Source organism: Triticum aestivum, chromosome 1B (assembly GCF_018294505.1).
Source record: "Triticum aestivum cultivar Chinese Spring chromosome 1B, IWGSC CS RefSeq v2.1, whole genome shotgun sequence".
Lineage (NCBI taxonomy): Eukaryota > Viridiplantae > Streptophyta > Magnoliopsida > Poales > Poaceae > Triticum > Triticum aestivum.
This window is the reverse complement of record NC_057795.1, coordinates 15,958,072-15,974,889: the sequence shown is the minus strand read 5'-3', so window position 1 is coordinate 15,974,889 and position 16,818 is coordinate 15,958,072. Positions and strand designations below refer to the sequence as shown.

Sequence of the window (16,818 nt, the reverse complement as noted above, 5' to 3'; positions counted from 1 at the left end):
TTCCTCCCACATTGATCGGAGCTGAGGTTTCATGATCATGCTTAGCATGACAACCCAAAGAAAGGAACCGATAGCGGGATTATTTTCTTTGGACGATGTTTCTTATGTTAAAACAATAATATAACATGTCTCTCTGCGTACCTTTGTTTATACAACCATATGGCCGGATTGCCTTCTTTGCCGTAAATCTTTGCCCTCATAAAGGCTTTATAAAGTGGGACAAACACTCCCCGGCTACTGGCCGAGGAGGTTGAAGCCGATGGCCGGTCAACAAAGTTCTGTACAATGCGGATCCGAGCATTGATGATGTAGAGTACTTGGATACATAGAATCATTACACATAATTTGTGATTCTACTTTGGATATTGATCCTTAATTCGGCCACCCGTGCCCACATTAAGGCTCGGGGGCTACTGGGCTTCGTGCTTATTATTTACAAATATTAAAGGGGTACATCGATCCCCTGATCTGGCATCACCACCCGACCAGTGTCTCGGGGGCTACTGCATTGCCTGTCCAATGCAGAAAATTTAAAGTGCAATATAGTTTTCGAGGAGATTATTATCCCCGGGTTGGTCGGCTGCACCCAACTTGAGTCTCGAGGACTTTGCACACCGCGTTTCTATTTCTATGTATGCTGCCGAGCTAGGAGTTGATCCTCATGCCGATTTCGCGCATCGACCTGAGTCTCAGGGGCAACTAGGATCAGCGGTTTCATGTTTTCCTTCAGGTGCATCTCGAGTTTTAGACTGACGCACACACCTTGAGGGCTACTGGCTAAATATCTCGGCAGAGAATAAATTGCATCAATCAAAAAATCAGCCCGCAGTCAGGGGTGGTGTGCCACCTCAGAAGCAGTCCGGCATAAAGCTCGGGCGCCAGTGGCTGGCTCCATAGAGGGCATTCCCGGCATTAAGCTCGGCTAAACTCCTTCAACTTTTTTGAACCAAGATGATCTATGACATCTCGGATACAGTCCGGCGTTGGAGCTTGGACACAGACCGGCGTTGGAGCTCGGATACATTCCGGCGTTGGAGCTCGGAAGCAGTCCGGCGTTGGTGCTTGGCTGCAAAAGATACCTCGAATGCAACCCGGCGTTTGAGCTCGGATGCAAGAGGACACTGCCGCCCGGGAATAACTTCAAACCCGAGGTGTGGCATAAAAATAACAAGGCATTGATAAAGGCCGGAAACTTAAAGGGGTTCCTCGGATACCCAACGTGTAAACTCTTCGGATTTACTTCGGCGATCCTCAAGATTGAAGATAAGAAGATTTGTTGAACCAGTTTTCAAGACCGACGACCGAAGATGAAGAACAGTTCGGAAGAATCGAGGAGCGTCCCCAACTTGAAGACTGGTTCAGGGGGCTACTGATGGTGTCCTGGACTAGGGGTACTCACCACGTCGTCTCCCGGTCAGTTGGATTGGGCTGAGGACCCCATGGCCGTATACTCATGGGCCAGTTCAGACAGTTGCCGCATAAAAGGAAGATTCCACAAGACTTGGTGATCAAGACAAGGACTCCTCCCCCACCGGCGTATTCGGCTAGGACTCTTGTTACCCTAGGCCTATGGTACATTATATAAAGCGAGGCTAGGCTAGTCGATAGAGGATGATGACATTACTCATCATACCTCCAGGGTTTAGACCACAACATATGATCTCGGGGTAGATCAACTCTTGTAACCCCTATACTCATTATAGTCAATCAAGCAGCATGTAGGGTATTATCTCATCAAGAGAGCCCGAAGCTGGGTAAAATCACATGTTCATGTTACCATTGATCCTAAGACGCACAGCTTGGGACCCCCTACCCAAGATCCGTCGGTTTTGACACCGATAGTTGTACTTTATGCCTTCCTTCAACTTTTTGGCCGGGCCTCGCACTGTCCTTCTCCCTGCAGACGATTTGCTCGATACGGAGGGCTGAAAGAAGAAAGATCAATTTGTTAATATATATACTATATATATATATACAAAATCTTTTAAAACACGTGATGATCACCAGATGCCTGCGCGTGGAAGAATTGTTGAAGGACAGTGGTGGATGTGGAGTGACAAGGACCGAAGGCAAGCGTCGGTGAATTGGCCAAAGCGCCCTCTCGTTGGAGCAGAGGAGCTAGATGAGCTCGACGGGAATGGCAACAAAACATAGGATTTGTGGGCTCCTCCCAAAGAATGCCATGTCGGTGTGCAACTTTAGGATTCTCCCCACAAAATGCACACGGAGGGGCGGTGGACTCCTTCCATCAAGGTCAACTGATAGGCCGGGTAAAATAGGGTGACTGGCCCGTGCCTCCAAAGGAGGACAAACTCAAATACTAAATATACGAGTAGACATTGTACTGTTACACATTTCCTCCAAAAGATTATCGGATACGCTAACAAATCATAGTATCAGGAGCGCAAGTTCACACTACATATCTATAGTGTATATCACGTAGGAACAAACCAATCTGATTGACAAAGCTAAGTTTAATTAGTTACGCTATTATGAAAATATATGTTAAGTAAATCTCTATGTTTACAAGTTTTTAGTTGAGAAGCGGGCAGGAGATAATGTACACATTGAATCGAATTTCCAATAACCAAACCATAAGTATGCAGACATAGAATTAGCAGTTTTTGGGTGTTCGTTGATTATTACAATAATGATTATTCTTTGAATACAAGTACAAATCATGCGCAACTTACTATTGAACCCAACTTGCAACCAAATTCTAAGCATGATTTAATAAGTAGTGATTCAATAGTAAGTTGCGCAACTATCACTACTTACAATTGTCATATTATTTCTAAGCATGTGTGTGTGTGTGTGTTTTCATACTCTAGAATTTTCTATAAATGGTGCTTTGCTAATAATACACTATTTATTTGCTTAGAAATGACTACCATGATTTATAATGATATTAAAAATGTATATATGATAACACACACACACACACACACACACACATGCAAATAAATAAAATAAATTATATATAATTCATGCAAATTCCAAAATTATTTCAAATAGAATTTTTTTATATTATATAGTTTAATATACATTACAATTTTATAGCTACGAATAATATGACAATTATCTAATACTTGTGTTTATCTATGATAGTCAAGTAATAGAAATTAAACCATTAAGTTTATAGTATGATACAATTTATTCAAATAAGTATAGAAGTTTACTATAAATTTTGTAGTGACACTAATGGATCCAATATTTTTGTTATTATTATTTTTTCGTATAACGTTTCATACTCTCTTGGTCCTTTTTACCCCGGAAATAACTCACAACCCGTTTACCAAGGAGGGTAGTTTCTGGCTTATCTTTGACCATCTTGCCCCTGAGTGGATCGAAAAATATGAATCAGGAAAGTTGTATGTAATAAATATGCACAATGGCGGTGCCAGAATTAAATCTTTTTTTTCAAGTTTTAATAGTAATTTTTTGATAACAAAAATAACAAAAAATTTATATTACTTTATTTGAAACAGACACATCTATGGTACTAGTCCTTTTGCGATCATGCATACTTTGATATGTATGCATAATAGCATTACTACTAAACTACTAATAAACTGAAATCGTGAACAATTTTCATTTTCGCGAACATTTTCTAATGAAATCATGAACGTCTTACGAACTGGGCATTTAAAAAAATCGAAAACAGTTTTTGACTTCGTGAACATATTTTTTGAAAAGACAAAGATTTTTAGAAATTTAGAAACAAATTTTAAAATTCATGAAAGTTGTTTGTTTGACGAATATTTTCTTGAAATGCATGAACATTTTTTTGTCAATAAGGAGCATTTTTTGAATCGGTGTACATTTTCTGAGTCAGTTAATTTTTTATTCACAATTAATATTTGATTTTTGCACATATTTTAAAATTTCATGAACATTTTTTGAATTCAAGAAATATTTTTTCAAATGCACAAACATTTTTCAAACACGAGATTTTTTGAATACGCGATGTTTTTTCTAAAATCATGAAGATTTTTTCTGAATCCACGAACATTCTATGATTTCCTGATTTTTTTAAAAAAAATCATGTGTTAAAATTTGGTACTTGTTGAAATCCCAACTTATTTTTCAGAATAAAAACATAAAAGAAAAAACAAAAAGTAAAAAAATAAGAACGGAAAAAACCGGGCGCAGCCTGCCCCATGCATGGGCCAACTCAAGGGGGTGCAGGGGTAGGAGGGCGCGCATTGGCTCGATGGCCAGCGCATAGCGCACCAAATAGGAGCCCTCACCCTTTGCACTCACCGTTGCCTAGAGGTTGACGGTCTTACATGCGTCCATCAAATTAACCACGTGAACGCAACTCCCCCGTATACATGAAAGGGCCAAGCTCGAAATGAATCTGGGCCTAATGCGCGTGGTGAGGGAACCGGAAAACGTCCTGAGAGTGTCCTAAGGGCATCTCTACCCGATCTCCTGAAACCCGTTAGAGGAGTAAAAATCTAGGCATATCACTATCTTCTGTCTCGGCTCTCTGCCTCCGGCTCTTGGTGGCCATAGGCCGGCCCTGGCTACTCGGCACGGGTTGCCGGTTCTGCCCCTAGGCCATGAGCCATGGGCCACTGTGGGCCGGGCCAGGCCAGGCCGGGCTAGGATGGCTTTGACTCTGATTGAAGTGTTGTGTGCATGTATTGATTTGACTGGACGAAGTCTATTTTTCATCTTAGACAGGCCAACAGGAGAAAATGCTAGTGAATTTTTTGACAAACGTTCGCATGTTTTGGGGTGCTAGTTCGAGGGTTTAGAAAAAGGCTAATGAATTAAAATAAAATAAACGCGGAATCTAGAGATAATTTTTCCATGAATTGTGTATGCTCTCTGCGAGAGTGACGACAAACTCCTGGGTCCTGACGTCTCGTTGGCGTGGGACGGCACACTCGTGTCGCCCTATAGCACGTGGATCCTCTCAAGTGGACTCCTATCCTCTGGTGGGTCCTATACATAATGCTCATGTCAGCATGGAACTAGTTGAGAGCATAGTCGGGGCAAGAGAGCTCCTATTCTGTGACATCCACGGGGAATAGAGAGGAAACACACATCCCCCTTCCCCCGCACCAGCTTTCGGTCGGCCAATATGCAGGGTGGGGCTCCCATGTTTCCTTTTCTTTGATTTCTTTGTTTTTTCTTCTTTAAAAAATGTTCATAAATTTGAAAAATATTCATTTTTTTAAATGTTTGCAAATTTGAAAACATGTTCTGACATAAAAAAATGTTTATGAATTTGAAAATTTATTTCAAATTTCAAAAAACATTTGGAATTTGAAAAACATGTTCTAGTGGACTGCTCTCGTCTCATGGGTCCTATACATCATACTCGCGTCAGCGTGGAACTTGTGGATGCTCTCCTTGTGAGCATTATCGGGGCTAGGGAGCTCCTATTTCTTGACCTAGGCATGGAATAGAGAAAAACATGCCCCCCCCCCCCGGCTAGTTTTTGGATGGCCCATATGCGGGGTGGGGCTCCCCTATTTCATTTTATTTTGCTTTTTTGTTCACTTTTTTTAAAAAAAATCATGTTTCAAAAATGTTTTGGGTCTTTTTTGTCAAGTTCAACAAATATTCAAGAATTTTTAAACAATCATGAGTCGGAAAAACTATTCTGAATTTCTAAAAATATTCATGAATTTGTTAAATGTTCCCGGGTTTAAAACAATCGTTATTTCAAAAAAGTTCCAACTTCAAAAAATATTCACACTTTTGAGAAATGTTCCAAGTTTTAAAAAAATAATTCGTTATTTTGAAAAATGTTCTAAGATTTCAAAAAGTTCATGAATTTGATTTTTTTAATTCCAAGAAATGTTCACATACCTGAAATTGTTCTCGTATTTAAAAAATGTTCAAATGTTTGCGATTTTTTCATGAAAATATTGTAATTTTTTAAACTAGTTCATGTTATTTTAAAAAAGTTAGGATTGTTTTAAAAAAGCATTCATGAATTTTAGAAAAAATGTTCACGGATTCAAAAACATTCATGATGTTTGAAAAAATGATTATTGATTTTTTTTAAAAAGGTTCCCAAATTTTGAAAACCAGTTCGTGAGTTTAATAAAAGGTTCATGAATTGTAAAATGAACGCCAAATTTAAAAATAGCTTGTTCATGAATTGTGTATGCTCGCCCTAGAGTGGCGACAGACTTCTGAGTCCTAACGTCTCATCGGTGTGACAACACACTGTTGTCAGTGTGCAACATGTGGATACTCTCCAGCGAACAGTTTAGACATATAGTCCTACCAGTTGGAGCTCTTTTAGCATGCCAATTGGCCTAGTTTGAAGTGATTCCATCCAAAAGTTTGGTGGCATCTCCCAGAGCAGAGTCTAAAAAATTTAGACATATACTAGTTAAGAAGATTTTTTTAATATATAATCATCCATTCGCTTAAATAGTGTGTAGGGCGGAACAAAGTCAGGCGTCACCAGAATTCAACCATACTCACAAGTATCGACTCGATTGAAAGCAGCTTTCCGGCTTGTTGTGTACTAGATTGAAATTAGCAGGTAATAGGCGGCCTGCGGCAGGCCAAAACCGATGCCGAATTTGCGGATGTATTTAAATAAACTTGTCAAATACAGCCGGATTCTAATTTGAAAGTTTAATAGGATCGCTCATGTTCTCAAATTCAAAAGTTGTCGAAGCATCTTTATCCTCATCCCACACATTTATGTTGTGCACGATCATACAACAAGTCATCACTTTCGACAAGGTCTTTGGGTCACATAGTTTAACAGGTCCACAAGTAACTGTAAAACGGGCTTGAAGCACTCCAAATGCCCTTTCCACATCCTTTTAGCTGCTTCTTGTCTTTTAGACCTTTTCTGACCAACTGGATCATAGATGGACTTTACAAAGGTAGCCACACTTGATAGATATTGACAACCAAATAGTAACCCATATTGTAGTCATGCCCATTTTTTGCGAGAATACTTCCGATCCATCTTCAATCATGGAAGTACAACGAACATTAGAAATAATAAAAATTACACTCGGATCTGTAAAACACATAACGACAACTACAAGCACTGAAACGAACCGAAGGCATGCTGCCATCGTCCCTCCCTTACTGGAGCCGGGCAAAACTTATTGTGGTAGACAGTCGGGAAGTCGTCGTGCTAAGACCCCATAAGACCAGTGCAGCAGAATAGAAACCACCACTGTTGAATAGTAGCGTAGATCAGAAAGATCCGTCCTGAAGACACAATGTAGACGAACTACGATCAGATCTGAGCAAATCCATCAAAGGCAGATCCATTGGAGACACACCTCCACACGCCCACTGACGATGCTAGACACACCACCGGGACATGGCTAGGCGGTGAGAACCTTATTCCATCTTTAGGGAGGCGTCACCATCTCGTCTTCCTAACCAGGACACAAACCTAGATCATGTGATGCAAATGCTTGAAGAATGATGGTGAGCTTCTTAACATGACTCTGATATTGCTTTTGTGGAGCTTTTGGACAATTCTTCCATCTCTAATGCATGAAGTCAAGAGATCCGAGCAAACCTGGCCACCCCTTGCTCTGGACATTGCCAAGAGCCTCTCGGTGTCAGCGAAAGTTGGTTCTCTCAAGTACTGAGAACCAAACACCCCGACCACGGCAATAGCAAATCTGACCATGGTGTCTCCGCGTGTGCTCTTAGACATCCGAAAATATTCACCCCAAGAATCTTTGGGCGTGCCATATGAAAGTATCCGCTATGCGATCGTGCACTTCTGGTAACCGAATGATCCAATCCTTCCTACGACATCCTTCTTCAAATGAAGTAGTCATCAAATAAACAGACGCCATGCCATGGTAGAGGCGACCAAAGGCATTCTTTCGCATTCGAAAGCGCCATCTAATTTTTTTAGCGAATAGGTCAGTGGCAGAGACAGGGGGACCAGCAGGGGCCCTGGTCCCCCATAACATCAATGATTTGGTACTAATATAGCAATGAACAGTGCAGAATTTAGAGAATAATACATGCATTAGTGTAGTTTGGCCCCTGTAATCCAAAGTCTGTGTCCTTTGGCCCCCCCTAATATTTAATTCCTGGCTCCGTCACTGGAATAGGGCATCAGGGGCAAAGAAGTCGCCCATCAGCGTCAAATAGCCCCGTGCCCTGTTTCGATTGAGCATTCAATGACCCTCATCGGTCCTTTGAAATTGAAAACATTCTCTTTCGCTTGCTTCACGTCTTCAAAGACTGCCTGCATCATCATCATAGTGCCCGTTCCCGAATCCATTGATTCAAAGAAGGGCCAGAAAAATTCAGCGCGGGCTTTTATCAAAGAAGGGCCAAAAGCTGGCCGTCGGAGCCGCCCTGCCAGCCGGGCCCCCGCCACCGGAGCTCGTGCTCGCCCTGATCGTCGGCGCCCTCGAGCTCACGCCCGCCCAGGCTGCCTGCGCCTCGAGCTTGCCCACGGGGGTGAACCGCCGCTCCGCTCCTGCCTCTCACGGCCAGCAGCCGTCGCCCCGCCCTCCGTTCGTTTCCCTCGCGCGGCATGCCGCTGCTCCGCCATGTCTCCCGAGGGCGTGCGTGCTGGTGCCGAACTCTCAGCAGGGCGCGTGCGTGCTAGTGCGCGGAGGGCACCGGCGACCAGGGCGAGCGTGCTGTTCCTCCGTGGCGGCTGCTCGCGTGGGTTCTCTCTCTGTCTGTGGTCGCCTGGTCCGCGCACGCGACCTGTTCGACGAAATGTCTGGAGCATGGGAAGGGTAGCATTTTGGGGACGCTGTTGCCGTTGGGTACCCTGGTTTTTGTGGACAACGGGGGAGCTAATTTGATGAACGCCCTTGAAAATGCCCGTACCTTTCTGACCTGATCCCCAAAGCTTGCTCTTTTCTTCCTGATTGTATGACGCAGATTCCAGAATTACCAACGCAGATTCCAGAATTACCAAAGCGAGCGGAGGCTGCCGATGGGAGCCAGGAGCGACCATAGCGCCATAGCGGCACGGTGGGATGGCAGCTTGTGGCGGCGGCGGTGCTCTACCTCGGCTCCAACGCCGCCTGTTACCCTGCGGGACATGAGGTTATAGTTTCTGTCTCTGTGTGCGTGTTACGATGGCGTGAACAAGAATCAATAAATCACTTGTGAATTGGCATGCTCCAAAGAAGCCTAGACAAGCTCTGAGTGTCCTTTTTCTTTGTCTTTAATTTTACACCGACATGTTGAGTTGGTAGGAATAATTTTCTTTTACATAAACCTGCTCCTGCTTTCGCATGGCAAATTGAGATGTTTGTGAAGATAGATACTGTAAAACTTTGATTGAACGCATCCTATGGCAAGACAATTTTTTAAATCTATTGCTTGTTCCCTAGTAAATTAATGCCCGACAAATTGGATGCCAGCAAGGCAGCTAGGATGCAATGTATATTTGATTGCGAGTGCGCTACTCGAAAGCCAACAACCCCAGTTTAGAACAATGTAGACGAAATTTCCTTCTTGATCACTTGCATTTGTTTACTACTTCTCCAAGCGTCTCTAGGCTTGGTAGTGTGTGAAGGTGTCTGCTGATGGCTGCTACTAGTATATAATTAGTCCATTGATTAACAAGTTAGTTGTTCAACTACGTATAATTTATTTGGGCCAACCTATCACCTTACTCTGACCAGCTTTTGGTTATCTGATTAGCCACCTAACACTCAGAAGAACGCAACCACCTGTAACCTCTCTGTACTCTGTACTCACATCCACCTGTAACCTCCGAGCTCTCGACCAAGCACAAGCAACTACCATGGCAGAGGCAATTGTAGGATTGCTGGTCTCCAAGCTCGGTGTGGCCTTAGCAAGAGAGGCGGTGACCTTTGGTTCCTCGCTGCTCTTCAAGGAAGCATCTGCCCTTGATGGACTTTTTGGTGAGATCCGTGAAGCCAAGGATGAGCTGGAGAGCATGCAGGGTTATCTGCAACGAGCGGAGCGGTTCAAGGACACCGATGAGACCACTGGCATCTTTGTCGAGAAGATCAGGGGCTTCGCTTTCGAGATCGAGGATGTCGTTGATGAGTTCACCTACAAGCTGGAGGACAGACACGGCGGATTTGCTGCCAAGATGAAGAAGAGGATCAAGCATGTCAAGACATGGCGGCGTCTGGCACTCAAGCTGCAACAGATTAAGAAAAAGCTTAGAGATGCTGATGAAAGGAAAGTGCGCTACGAGGTTAGAGGAATCGACAAGGATGCAGGAAGCAGTGGCAGCCATCCGAAGATTGTAGACCAAGCTTTGTATTTTGCAAAGGATGATGATCTTGTGGGGATTGAGGAGAACAAGAAGCTGTTGATGGGATGTCTCACAGCCCAATCTGAAGAGCAGAACACAGTCGCAACAGTTTGGGGGATGGGTGGAGTTGGAAAGATGACTATGATACTGCTGCATGGGTTACAGTTTCAAACAGCTACCAAGTTGAAGCCTTGTTGAAGACGATCGCCAAAGAATTTGGCATCAAAGCTGATGTTGCCAGCATGGGAAAAAGAGCGCTGACTGAGGTAATCTATACTTACCTACAAGGTAAAAAGTACATCTTGATTATGGATGACGTATGGGGTGTGGATGTGTGGTTCAATATAAGGGATGCATTTCCTAAATGCAGCGGTAATCGATTTGTTATCACCTCAAGGATCCATGAGGTAGCATTGCTAGCTACTGGAAATCGTGTACTTGAACTGAAACCATTGCAAGCAGCAGAGTCATGGCAGTTATTTTGCAAGGAGGCATTTTGGAAAGATCAAAATAGAACATGCCCAGAGGGACTAAAACATTTAGCTCAAAAGTTTGTCAGCAAGTGTAGTGGCCTGCCCATTGCAATTGCCTGCATCGGCCGCCTACTGTCCTGCAAACAACCAACATACTCCGATTGGGAGAATGTATACAAGGAAATAGAGCTTCAGCTAACAAATAACGTGATCCTCGATGTGAATATTATTCTGAAAGTCAGCTTAGAGGACCTTCCTTATGATCTGAAGAACTGTTTCTTGCACTGTGCATTATTCCCGGAAGATTATGAAATAAAGAGGAGGAGAGTAATGAGGCAGTGGATCGCCGCTGGATTTGTCAGAGCAAAGGATAACAAAACATTAGAGGAAGTGGCAGAGGAATGCTTGACCGAGCTTGTGAAACGAAGCCTACTACAGGTAGTGGCGAGGAATAGTGGTGGACGATTAAAATGCTGCCGGATGCATGATGTTATACGCCTTCTTGCTCTCAACAAAGCCAGGGAGGAATGCTTTGGAAAAGTTTATGATGGATCTGGTGCATTCTCTGTACAGGGGACACGTCGTATATCGATCCAGAGTGAAAACATTGAACAGCTGAGTCAATCTTGTGGAACACATTTCCGTGCACTCCATGTGTTTGAGACTCGTATCAGTATTAATTTGCTCAAGTCTATCCTATCATCTTCGAGGCTGCTGTCGATGTTGGATCTGCAAGGTGCACGTATCAAAATGCTGCCTAATCAAGTGTTTGACTTGTTTAATTTGCGGTACTTGGGCCTTAGACATACTGGTATTCAGAATTTGCCTGAAGCAATAGGGAGGTTACAAAACCTACAGGTCTTGGATGCTTACAACACTGAACTGTCATCTTTACCAAACAGCGTGGTAAAGCTTCACAAGCTGAGGTACTTTTATGCATGTACTGGTGGGCTAGAATTTGATCAGTGTGCTGGAGTCAAGGTGCCCAATGGCATGCGGCACTTGACGTCATTGTGAGCTCTGCAATATGTGGAAGCAACCTTGAAGATGCTGCATGAACTGGAAGCCTTGACAGAGCTAAGAACATTCGGTGTTTGCAACATCAAAAGTGAACACTCTTCTTACCTGTGCAATGCTATCACAAAAATGAGACACCTTGTTCATCTGGACATTTTTGCTACGGGTGGCGAGGTGTTGCTGGAACGTCTGTGTTTACCTCCGACCGTTTCTTGGCTTGGTTTACACGGGCAGCCAGGGAGAACATCCATGCCTTGGTCCCACCTCAAGAGCCTCACACGGTTGCAACTGTCGTTCTCCAACATCGACGAGGAGTCGTTCTTCAGTCTGCTAGAGTTACATGGTTTATACCATCTTGAGCTTTTCAAGGCCTTTGTAGGGAAGAAGCTGCACTTCTACTCAGGATCATTTCCAAAACTGCGGATCCTAGGGATCGGTGGCTGCCACAAGCTCAACCAAACTGAAATAGAAGATGGCGCGATGGCAAGCCTTGTTTCGCTGCTGTTCGATGATTGTCCTGAATTGAAGGCTCTCCCCGACGGCATCGAGCACCTTAGGGCCCTTGAAGACCTACGTCTGGTAAACACTGGAGAAGAACTCTTGGAGAGCCTTCGGCGGAAGGGAGAAGAACCGAACGAGGATCTTGTGAAGATCGGTCACATCAGAAAGGTTACTGTTCAGCTAACCAAGAAAAATATATGGGAAAGGATCAGGTGACCGCAAGACATTGATAGCTACTAAAAAAAGGGCAACCTGGTGCATGTAGCTCCCGCTTGCGCAGGGTCCAGGGAAGGGTCCGACCACTTTGGGTCTATAGTACGCAGCCTTTCGCTACATTTCTGTAAGAGGCTGTTTCCAGGACTTGAACCCATGACCTCATGGTCACAAGGCAGCAGCTTTACCACTGCGCCAAGGCTCCCCTTCAAGACACTGATAGCTACTGCCAGAGGTAAATAATTTGTACACTGCTAATGTTGAGGTTTAAGCGATCTCTTTTACCATGTTTTAGGTGAAAATACCGTAGGTGATGCCTTTTTTGCATGCCCATGGTCTTACGCCTAGAAGTTTACAGACTACATGGTGCAGATTCGATAAGATTGTAGGAACAAGTCACCTGTACAACAGGTCCAGTTTTACCAATATCTATACATATCTTATGGTCTTCAGGGTTTGCGCATATACGTATCCAATATAAGAGACTTAAACTTGCTGGACTACCTGTGAATCTGTGATTGCCTTGCCACCAGACACGTTATCTACTACCTGTCTGTCTTTTGTATAACACTGAATCACAGAGGTATAGCTACTGCCCAAATGTATAATTAACTAATACACCATTGGTGCTGAACTAAACGATCTCTGGCGTGATTTTTGCCATTTTTAAGCTGAAAATAGCTTGACTTTAAAGCTGAAAATATCTGATGTTCTTCAGGATTGTGCTTTTATACGTATCCAATATAAGAAAGAGACTTCTACACATATGTGATTTGTAAAGAGGCTTTTACACACTCTAGTTGCTGGACTAGACCAGTTACTCCCTCCGTCCGAAAATACTTGTCATCAAAATGGATAAAAGGGGATGTATCTAGGACAAGTATTTCCGGACGGAGGGAGTACTTGAAAACGTTTATATGTGCTGTTCCGTTTTCTGCTTCTGTAATTATCAAGCATAAAGTGCTAATCAGCTTACCTGTATGTGATTTGCATTACACTGAATCTAACTCCAGATCTTTTTTTCCCTCATGGGCTACATACACAGCAGGCTTCAGTTCAGTAGCTCCATGGAAAAGGAAAAAAAGAAGAGATTAGAGAGTGGCGATTTTCATAATGGTAGAACTGAAGAGGATGGCGCGGAGGATGATCATCGTGCAGCACGAACAGAACTCAAAGATCGGATTGTGTTGTTCCCCTCAAGATCGACCTTTGTTTTGTGTGTGCTTGATGCCCATGGTGTGTCTTGTTGGCCTGGCCACCTGGTGCTCCCCTTTGCCGGCTTTCCTTGCTCCTGTTTCCATGTGTACGTATAGTGCGTGAATACACATTGTATCGGGGTGAATAGTGTACAAAGACAAAAGCAAAAATAGCACCGTTCACATATGGATTTGTGTTTTTTATGTGTTTTAAATTTGGGTTTGAACTGATTGTAGGCACATTTGTTGTAAACATTCACAATTAAATCTTTTTGGAACATTTAAATATTAATTGTACAAAGCGATTTTTTTTTGCGGGTGAATTGTACAAAGTGTACAAAGTGAATATGTGTGAATATTTAAACATTAACAGCTATCTTTAATGAAAAAAAAATGTAGTAAGCATCCACAAAGATGTACAAAGTGTCTATAGAACTCAACAAACACCAACGGGTAACAAGTTTACTTGACTCATTCATATAACCAATTACTGATCACCCGTCATCCAAACTGGCAAGTTGGTTTTTCATAGTGGTATTTTGACAAGTTCGGTTTCTCATAGTGGCATTCTGGCTATTGTCTCTTGAATAAATCTCGTGCAACCATCTCCAGTGCGACAACCTTTCTAGTGGTTGCATCCAAAGTCCATCGAATCCTAGTCCTTCACACATTGCAGGGAGCACCACGTATGAATCCACCATGTTGGTCTAAAGATAACTTGTAGATTCAATAGTCAATGGGCTCGTACGCTTTGGAAAGAAATCGAGCGTAATCGTTTTCATCTCGTCCCTGGCGGCTGGAACTCTAGCCGCCGCCAGGGAAGGCCGATCTTCCAACGCCGCTCTCCGGCGGCTCCCCTCCGCCGGCGACCTTGGTCGGCGGTGGTGAGGGGGGCCGCCGGATCCACACGTGTGGATCGTCTTTACTCTCGTAGTCTAGGTTTTTAGGTTGTTCATCGTCTTTGCTTCGGCGGCGGCGATGACAACGCTGAATAAAGATTCTTCAGATCCTTCTCTGACGAGGCCATCGGTCCTATGGTTGGGGATGGATATGAAAACCAGTCTGTTCAACCAAGGATGGCGTGGCGGCGGCGGCATCCTCGTGGCGGACCTGTGTCCTCGGGCTCCGCCGTTGTGACGGCGTTTGCTCCAGCGTCGGCGCGGAGCTTGGGAGGTAGTCCAGGAGCGGATGCAGATTGTGGTCTGCATCGACGACATCTGGAAGACGGATCATGTGCTAGGCTCGTGGCTCGTGGATGGCAGATATGGTTTCCTCCTTCGGCGTTTTAGTCGTCGTGGGGTGCTAGATCTGGAGTTCGATGGCGTGTCCGGGGTGTTACCCCGGTCTGATTCGTTCGACGGTAAGGGCTTCACTTTTGGTGAGCCACCTTGGAGGTCCGTAAAGCTGCAAATCAGCGATGGAGCCGCGTCGAGCTCGGGTGAGAAGGTGATTCGTCATTGTTTTCTTCGGTGGCTACTGTGATGGTGCCGGAGGCAGGTGACGAGCGTTGGTGTCAAGCTCAGAGATGTTCTGCTATCTTTTCAGTTTTGTCATGTCGGTCTTTACGTGACTTGTACTTATCGCTCTCCGTCTCTGTGTCTCTGCTCTCTGCCTCCGGCTCTTGGTGGCCGCAGGCTGGTCGGCACGGCTTGACGGTTCTACCCCTGGGCCACCGTGACCACCCACCGGGGGCCGGGCTAGGCCGTACTTGATCGTGGGCCGGAGCCACATGGGCCAACCACAAAATTGGCTCTCAAACAAACTTCAAAAAACGAAACATTTTTAAGACCCCATATTTTTCTAGAAACACGGTAATAACGCAGATGCTTGAGTACATGCACCCACACTCACCCATATGCCCGAAAGCCCGCACGCTCCACCGTCTCCGGTGCCAAGAAAAAATAAACCAGATTTTCATTTTTTTTTGCTACTTATTTTCTGACGAGCCTACTGTCCATGAGGTTGTAAACGGGTCTCGCCTCGTCTATGGGTTAATATCGCGTGGTGAGCCACTTTCGCCTCCCCTCCGCCTCTTTCTTGGACAAACCCTTCTGGTTGGTCCCAACCCGACCTGCATTGCCAATGTTGAGATCGTGGCAACAAAGCATGCTGAGCAGCAACCATGGTGGAAGTGGTGAGGCGGAGGACTGAAGACAAGTGGCAGTGAACATGCCTAAGCGTCCTCGCGTTGGAGTAGATGGAGCTTGATGATAGTGGCGATGAAACATTGACATTTTAGGGCTCCTCCCAAAGCCTGGTCACGTTGGCGTGCAACTTCAGGATTCTCCCCCACGAGGGCGCGAGGAGGAGCAGCGGACTCCTCCCATCAAGGCCAGCCCATAGCCTGGGTAAAACAGGGCGACTGCCCCAAGCCTCTAGGAAGAAGACCTCAAATACTAAATTATATATACCCCATCCGTCTAGAAGTACTTCTCGCAAAAAATTGATGTATCTAGAATTAAAATTCATCTAGATACACCCATTTCCGCGACAAGTAATTCCGGACGAAGCGAGTACAAGTAAGCATGGTACTATTAACACATTTTCCATGAAAGATTATCAAATACATAAAAAAAGTCTCAATTTCAGGAGTGTATGTTCACACCACATATCAATAGTGTATATCATGTAGGAAGAAAGACAATCTGATTGACAAAGCTGAGTTTAATTAGTCATAACCTAATGAAAACATATGTTAGCTAAATTTACATGTTTATTTATATGTTATTTTTTTAGTTCATAAACAAGTAGGAAATATTGAATATGTTGAATCAAAATTCAAATAACCAAACCATAAGTAAGCAACAGTAGGATTGGCGGGTTTTTTTTTTGTTCTTCGATCATTACAATAACTATTTTGTTTTGTATAAAGGTACCAAGCATGCACAACTTATTATTGAACCCAACTTGAAACACACCATGGTCATATTTTAGAGTTTTCTATAATCACACCATGTCCATATTTTAGTGATACACTAAAAACCACCATTTGCTTTAGAAATAAGTACCACGATATGAAAAATCTATATATGAGAACACACACATATGTAAATATATAAATAAATAAATTTCATGCAACTTCCAAAATTAATTAAAAGAGAACCTTTTTTTACATCATACTCCTTATACATTAGAATTATATAACAAAGACCAAAATGTCATTTTGTTTAACAATTGTGCTTAACTATGATAGTCAAGT

At 43.7% G+C, this 16,818-nt stretch overlaps 1 pseudogene; it reads left to right on the top strand.

The window, feature by feature from the left end:
* Window positions 1–8,054: 8,054 nt before the first annotated feature.
* On the top strand, window positions 8,055–13,851 carry LOC123103856 (disease resistance protein RPM1-like; annotated as a pseudogene).
* The last annotated feature ends 2,967 nt before the right edge of the window (window positions 13,852–16,818 follow it).